Source organism: Podarcis melisellensis (genome assembly GCF_964234715.1).
Source record: "Podarcis melisellensis genome assembly, chromosome: 5".
Taxonomy (NCBI): Eukaryota; Metazoa; Chordata; class Lepidosauria; order Squamata; family Lacertidae; genus Podarcis; species Podarcis melisellensis.
The window spans coordinates 7,127,003-7,135,469 of NC_138537.1; positions in this window are offsets into that span (position 1 = coordinate 7,127,003).

Sequence of the window (8,467 nt, forward strand, 5' to 3'; positions counted from 1 at the left end):
TCTGCATTCAATTTCCTGTTTCCCTCGCATTTTGCTTGCCTTCTCTCCCCCGTTATTTGTAAGGCCTCGTTGGACAGCCACTTTGCTTTCTTGCATTTCCTTTTCATTGGGATGGTTTTCGTTGCTGCCTCCTGTATAATGTTACGAGCCTCCATCCATAGTTCTTCAGGCATTCTGTCCACCAAATCTAAATCCTTAAACCTGTTCCTCACTTCCACTGCGTATTCATAAGGGATTTGATTTAGATTGTATCTTACTGGCCCCGTGGTTTTTCCTACTTTCTTCAGTTTAAGCTTGAATTTTGCTATAAGAAGCTGATGATCTGAGCCACAGTCAGCTCCAGGTCTTGTTTTTGCTGACTGTATAGAGCTTTGACTGCAGAGAATATAATCAATCTGATTTTGATGCTGCCCATCTGATGGTGTCCATATGTAGAGCGTCTCTTGTGTTGTTGGAAAAGAGTGTTTGTGATGACCAGCTTGTTCTCTTGACAGAACTTTATTAGCCTTTGCCCTGCTTCGTTTTAAACTCCAAGGCCAAACTTGCCAGTTGTTCCTTTTATCTCTTGACTCCCTACTTTAGCATTCCAATCCCCTATAATGAGAAGAACATCCTTCTTTGGTGTCATTTTTATAAGGTGTTGTAAGTCTTCATAGAACTGGTCAATTTCAGTTTCTTCAGCACCGGTAGTTGGTGCATAAACTTGGATTACTGTGATGTTAAAAGGTCTGCCTTGCATTTGTATAGGGATCATCTATCATTTTTGTTGACTATGAGGGCCACTCCATTTCTTCTATGGGATTCTTAACCACAGTAGTAGGTATGATGGTCAACCGAAGTGAATTTGCCCATTCCCGTCCATTTTAGTTCACTGATGCCCAGGATGTCAATATTTAGTCTTGCCATCTCATTTTTTACCACATCCAGCTTACGAAGTTTCATGGTTCTTACATTCCAGGTTCCTATGCAATATTTTTCTTTACAGCATTGGACTTTCCTTTCGCTTCCAGACATATCCACAACTGAATGACCTTTCGGCTTTGGCCCAGCTGCTTCATCAACTCTGAATCTACTTGTACTTGTCCTCTGCTCTTCCTCAGTAGCATGTTGGACGCCTTCTGACCTGAGGGGCTCATCTTCCAGCGTCATAACTTTTATGTGCCTGTTGTCTTTGTCCATGGAGTTTTCTTGGCAGGGATACTGGAGTGGCTTGCCGGTTCCTGCTCCAGGTGGATCACGTTTGGTCAAAACTCTCCACTATGACTTGTCCATCTTGGGTGGCCCTGCAAGGCATAGCCCATAGCTTCTCTGAGTTATTCAAGCCCCTTCGCCATGACAAGGCAGTGATCCATTTATGACTAAATGTTGGGGGGGCACCATTCCTGTGCAATCACACTATGTGTGTGTGTGCTTGTGTTAGGGGGCCTCTTGGGGGTACCATACCGAGGGACCCTTAAGTCTGGCACCAGATCTGGGTACTCTGGTATGGTAGCTGGAGGAGCTTTAGCATGAATAGTCTAAAAAAGAGAAACTCTTCTCAAAACTTCCAATCAATAACATTTATTTATTTATTTATTTATTAAATGTATACACCTCTAGGTTGTACAAACATCTCAAAGAGGTTTACCAAAGATAAAACAGAAAAAATAAAGAAAAGGTTATGACCACACTTTAAAACATACAAAAGCTAACATTCAAAAACAGATTAAGATTGCCTTAACTTTCTAAGAATCTGAGTAGGCTTGTCTAAACAGGAATGTTTTTAGCAGGCGCCGAATAGTGTACAATGAAGGTGCCTGTTTGATTTTAGTGCCACACTAAATGATTGAGTTCTCAGAATGTGGAACGGGTATTATGTGTGACCTGTAACAGTGCCAGCCTGCATGTTTGGACACATGTGGAGCAAGGTGATCTTGCAGGTAAACTGGTCCCAAGTTGTTAAGAGTTTTATATGCCAATAGTAACACCTTGAACCTGGCCTGGCAGCAGATCGGCAACCGGTGCAGATCTCTGAGCACAGGTGTTACATGCTGACATAGCCTCACTCCTGTCAGCCATCGTGCTGCAGCATTCTGCACTAACTGCAGCTTCCAGGTCATGCACAAGTGAAGCCCCACATAGAATGCATTTATCCCAGGTTGACATGTCTCGGATTGCTTCTTCTATAGAGCAGCCAAAGCAACTTGCACAACTGTCAGGTGTCTGCTTGGCACCATGACTGTGAAAGTCTACAGTGGCTCCTGATGAAGGAAATTTCTTGAAATGTGATATGTCTTTAGTTGACACTTCTGAGAACAGGTTTGCTTTTTAACTCTGATTAACATTTATATATACTCTACTTGATTAATTATATCTCATCTTTTGGGAGGGGATCTTCCCACACAGGGAATGTTGTTTTCCCACAGAAAATGGTAGCACAAGGATGATTGATCAAATAGTCATGTGTTTAGAAAGAGGAGACAGAACCAACATCAATGTAAAGGGTTGTCTAATCTGTATCTATTCAATGAAGCAGCTGAGTTAAGCAGATTGGTTGTTTTAATTGGAGGGCACCAAAATTACTGCAAAACTGCAGACTGAGCATTTTTGAGTTCTCGTTTATTCTCTCCCTCCTGCTATAAACTGCTTTATAACCATTATTTAGGGTGTGTATGTTTTTCATGTTTTCTTTCTTTTTAAAAAAATAATATTTATTAAAGTTTTAAAGGTTACAAAAGGAAAAAGTAAAAACACCATATTAAACAAAAACAACACATCACAATAAAGAAAAAGAAAAAAAAGAAAGAAAAAGAAAAAGTGAAAAGAAAAATCAGAAAAATAAAATCCATTAAAAAAAAACCACATCGAATCTTCCCATAACTTATCTTTCATTTGCTTGTTTCATTGATCTCCTCACACCTCCCTTTTTTGTATTCTAGTTCGGTTAACTATTTCAGCAAATCCTTTCCATCTTTTCCAATTTTTGTCCTGTAATTTATCTTGATATAATGTAACTTTACTTTCCCTCCTTTCACCAATTAACAGTCTGTTTTTTTCCTAAACCTTTAAAACATTTCTGCTAAAACCACATAACTTCATTCCAACAACCTTCTAGCATTCATTAATTTTACAATGTTTCTGTAGATAGTCTTTAAATTTCTTCCAGTCTTCCTCCATCGACTCTTCTCCCTGGTCTCGGATTCTGCCAGTCATTTCCGCCAGTTCCATGTAGTCCATCACCTTCATCTGCCATGCTTCCCGGGTGGGTAGATCTTGTGTCTTCCAATACTTTGCAATAAGTATTCTTGCTGCTGTTGTAGCATACATAAAGAAGGTTCTATCCTTCTTTGGCACCAATTGGTCGACCATGCCCAGGAGAAAGGCCTCTGGCTTCTTCAGAAAGGTATATTTAAATACCTTTTTCATTTCATTATAGATCATCTCCCAGAAGGTCTTAATCCTTGGGCAAGTCCACCAAAGGTGAAAGAATGTACCTTCAGTCTCTTTGCATTTTCAACATTTATTATCGGGCAAATGATAAATTTTTGCAAGCTTGACTGGTGTCATGTACCACCTGTAGATCATTTTCATTATATTCTCTCTTAAGGCATTGCATGCCGTGATCGTCATACCTGTGGTCCATAACTGTTCCCAGTCAGCCATCATAATGTTGTGTCCAACATCTTGTGCCCATTTAATCATAACAGATTTCACCGTTTCGTTCGTTATACATTCTTGACAAGTTCTTAATTTTGGGATCTAGCAGTTCTATTTCCAATTTTGATTTTTCCACCTGGAAGCCGATTTTTTTATCCAAATTATAAGCCTCCATTATCTGGTAATAATGAAGCCAATCTCGCACTCTATTTTTTAATTCTTCAAAACTCTGCAGTTTTAATCTGTCTCCCTTTTGTTCCAAAATTTCCCAATATTTCGGCCATTTGGCCTCCATATTGAGCTTTTTTTGAGCCTTTGCTTCCATTGGTGACAACCCCCTTGGGGTTTTATTTTCTAGCAAGTCCTTATATCTTATCCAGACATTGAACAGTGCTTTTCTGACAATATGGTTTTTAAACGCTTTATGTGCTTTGACCTTATCATACAACAGGTATGCATGCCACTCAAATACATTGTTAAAACCTTCTAAGTCCAACACGTCAGTATTTTCAAGAAGCAGCCATTCTCTCAGCCAACAAACGGCGGCTGATTCATAATAAAGTTTTAAGTCTGGCAGGGCAAATTCACCTCTTTCTTTAGCATCAGTTAATATCTTAAATTTCATTCGAGGCTTTTTGCCCTGCCAGACAAATCTAGAGATATCTCTCTGCCACTTCTTGAAACAGTCCATTTTATCCAGGATTTGCAATGTTTGAAACAAAAACAGCATCCTTGGCAATACATTCATTTTTATCACAGCAATTCGGCCTAGCAATGATAACTTCAGATTTGACCATATTTCTAGATCCTTTTTCACTTCCATCCAACATTTTTCATAGTTATTCTTAAATAAATTCACATTCTTAGCAGTCATATTAACCCCTAGGTATTTCACTTTCTTAACCAGTGTTAATCCTGTCTCCTTCTGAAACCTCTCTCTCTCAATCACTATGTTTTTCATTTTTTCATTCAATTTTTAATTTGTGAATATAGCAAACAAAAAGAGAAGAGAAAAAATAACAATGCATAGTAATTTCTAAGAGAACAGCAACAGCAACAAAAAACATTGCCAGCTGACATTAACAGTAAGAAAAGTCTATCATTTAAATGTATCTACCATTACAGCAATGTTGGACCCTGTGTAGAATGGAAGCAGAGGTAAAGGTAAAGGACCCCTGACAGTCAAGTCCAGTCACAGACGACTCTGGGGTTGCGACGCACATCTCGCTTTACAGGCCAAGGGAGCTGGCATTTGTCCGCAGTTTTTCTGGGTCTTGTGGCCAGCATGACTAAGCCGTTTCTGGCACAACAGAACACTGAAACCAGAGTAGCACACGGAAACGCCATTTACCTTCCTGCCAGAGCAGTACCTATTTATCTACTTGAACTATTGGGCATGCTTTTGAACTGCTAGGTTGGCAGGAGCTAGGACCGAGCAACGGGAGCTCACCCCGTCGCAGGGATTCGAACCACTGACCTTCTGATTGACAAGCCCAGGGCTCAGTGTATACACAAAGTGTATTTTTATTGTTGTGTTTAGCTTCCAATACAAAACTGCCTCCCCTCTTTTTTTGGGTTTTGCTTTATTGATGGTATCCAAGACCATGGTGCATCTTTGAGGTAATGAATACAGCAATAAAGTTAAAACAGGGAGGAGGAGGTGTAATTCCAGACTTGGCTCTTTTCTAAGCTATTTTGTCTTAAAGGTAAAGGTAAAGGTACCCCTGCCCGTACGGGCCAGTCTTGCCAGACTCTAGGGTTGTGTGCCCATCTCACTCTAGAGGCCGGGGGCCAGTGCTGTCCGCAGACACTTCCGGGTCACGTGGCCAGTGTGACATCGCTGCTCTGGCGAGCCAGAGCCGCACACGGAAACGCCGTTTACCTTCCCGCTAGTAAGCGGTCCCTATTTATCTACTTGCAACGACGGGAGCTCACCCCGCCGCGGGGATTCGAACCGCCAACCTTTCGATCGGCAAGCCCTAGGCGCTGAGGCTTTTACCCACAGCGTCACCCGCGTCCCTATTTTGTCTTAGTTCCTTATTTTTGTCTTAGTTCCTTCCCTTTGCTTCCTCTTATTCAAGGATGCCCTCTGGTGGCAGTTAGCAGGTCCTACCACCCTGTAGTTCTACACCCTTGGCTGATTTATTTTCTTTGCTGGCTCCCCATTTTAATCAATCAAGGAAGTATTCCAGGAAGTATGCCTGGAACTGGGAAGCAGGGAAAGTGTGCATAACTTCACGCTTCCTGAAACAACACACGAACTAAAATGCAGGTACCCTTTGCATGCCTCAGAAATTAATGATGCGGTTCTCCAACACAAAAATGCACGTATTAGGAGCAAGTGCAAACAAAATGCAAATATTAACAAAAACAACATACAAAAATGCATTAAGGGGATCTGTTTGTGAAATTATGCACACTGATAAAAAGTTTTACTTACATACTGATTAATTATCATAAGCACTTCTTTAAAAAAATTGCAAAGATGTGTAAATGTGGTGAACTGTGCTAGAGCCTGGGAAAATGAGGATCTGAGGGAAACCCGAAGGGAAAGATTCATCAGCATGCCTTTCAAGTGTATTATTATTATTATTATTATTATTATTATTATTATTCCAGTCTACATCTGTACTGGAACTATCTTAACTTCCTTTGCATGCAGAATTGTTTTTAAATGTTTGTATTATTTTATATATGTAAATATATTTAATTGTTTTTACACTTTTATGGTTTTACTGTTCTGTTTTACTTGCTTTCTACTTAGATATTTAATTGTTACAACCTGTCCTGAGGCCTCAGGTAAAGGGCAGGCACGTTCTCAGTAGACCTGGCACTCTAAAAAGCAGCAAGCGTTCTCTGGCATGGAGTCTGTAGCGAAAGAGAAGAAGTAGTTGCAGCGTAGCAAGGCTAAAAGGGGACGCCACAATAGAAGTGGATAAAAACAAGAATGATGAAAGAGCAGCCAGTAGTGTGGCAAATGGAGAGGGAAAAGCACAGAGGGGCCGCCAACAGGCCAAAGGCATACTATGGCACCCATTTTTCCCACGCTGTCTCCCATCCAAGTACTAACCAGGTCTGACCCTGCTTGGCTTCCAAATTCAGGCATGTTCAGGGTAGTATGGCTGTAGACATTGTGCAAACCTCTCAACATTGCCTCTAAGGAAGAGAATAATAGAAGTCTCTCTCCCCCTCACTCTGCAGTAAAACCCCAGAAAAGGCTCCCCCATGCTGTCACATCCTACAGAGCACAGATTTTCTTTCTCTTACCCAGATGAGCCCACTGCCTGTTCAGACTACAGTTCAGAAAGTTTGGACAGTTTACACCTCAGCCAAAGTTGTCCTGTTCCCTCTGGTGAATGCAAACACATACTTTTTTCAGCAGCCTCCAGCCTGCTACACATTATCTGAGATCTCTACCCTTGTTGCCTTTTTAAAACTTCCCAGAAAATTGCTGATACCCAGAAATGGCAAATTCCAGCTGAACTATTTAAAATCTTTAAAGATGATGCTGTTAAGGTGCTACACTCAATATGCCAAAAGGTTTGGGAAACTCAGCAGTGGCCAGAGGATTGGAGAAGATCAGTCTACATCCCAATCCCAAAGAAGGGCAGTGCCAAAGATTGCTCCAACTACCGCACAATTACGCTCATTTCACACGCTAGCAAGGTTATGTTTAAAATTCTACAAGGCAGGCTTAAGCAGTATGTGGGCCAAGAACTACCAGAAGTGCAAGCTGGATTTCAAAGGGCCAGAGGAACCAGAGACCAAATTGTAAACATGCGCTGGATTATGGAGAAAGCTAAAGAATCCCAGAAAGACATCTACTTCTGCTTCATTGACTATGCAAAAGCCTTTGACTGTGTTGACCACAGCAAACTATGGCAAGTTCTTAAAGAAATGGGAGTGCCTGATCACCTCATCTGTCTCCTGAGAAATCTCTATGTGGGACAAGAAGCTAGTTAGAACTGGATATGGAACAACTGATTGGTTCAAAATTGGGAAAGGAGTACAGCAAGGCTGTATATTGTCTCCTTGCTTATTTAACTTATATGCAGAATATATCATGCGAAAGGCTGGACTGGATGAATCCCAAACTGGAATTAAGATTGCCGGAAGAAATATCAACAACCTCAGATAGGCAGATGACACAACATTGATGGCAGAAAGTGAGGAGGAATTAAAGAACCTCTTAATGAGGGTGAAAGAGGAGAGTGCAAATTATGGTCTGAAGCTCAACATCAAAAGAACGAAGATCATGGCCACTGGTCCAATCACCTCCTGGCAAATAGAAGGGGAAGAAATGGAGGCAGTGAGAGATTTTACTTTCTTGGGTTCCATGATCACTGCAGATGGTGACAGCAGTCACGAAATTAAAAGACGTCTGCTTCTTGGGAGAAAAGCAATGACAAACCTAGACAGCATCTTAAAAAGCAGAGACATCACCTTGCCAACAAAGGTCCATATAGTTAAAGCAATGGTTTTCCCAGTGGTGATGTATGGAAGTGAGAGCTGGACCATAAAGAAGGCTGATGGCCAAAGAATGGATGCTTTTGAATTATGGTGCTGGAGGAGACTCTTGAGAGTCCCATGGACTGCAAGACGATCAAACCGATCCATCCTTAAGGAAATCAGCCCTGGGTGCTCACTGGAAGGACAGATCCTGAAGCTGAGGCTCCAATACTTTGGCCACCTCATGAGAAGAGAAGACTCCCTGGAAAAGACCCTGATGTTGGGAAAGATGGAGGGCACAAGGAGAAGGGGGCGACAGAGGATGAGATGGTTGGACAGTGTTCTCGAAGCTACCAGCATGAGTTTGACCAAACTGTGGGAG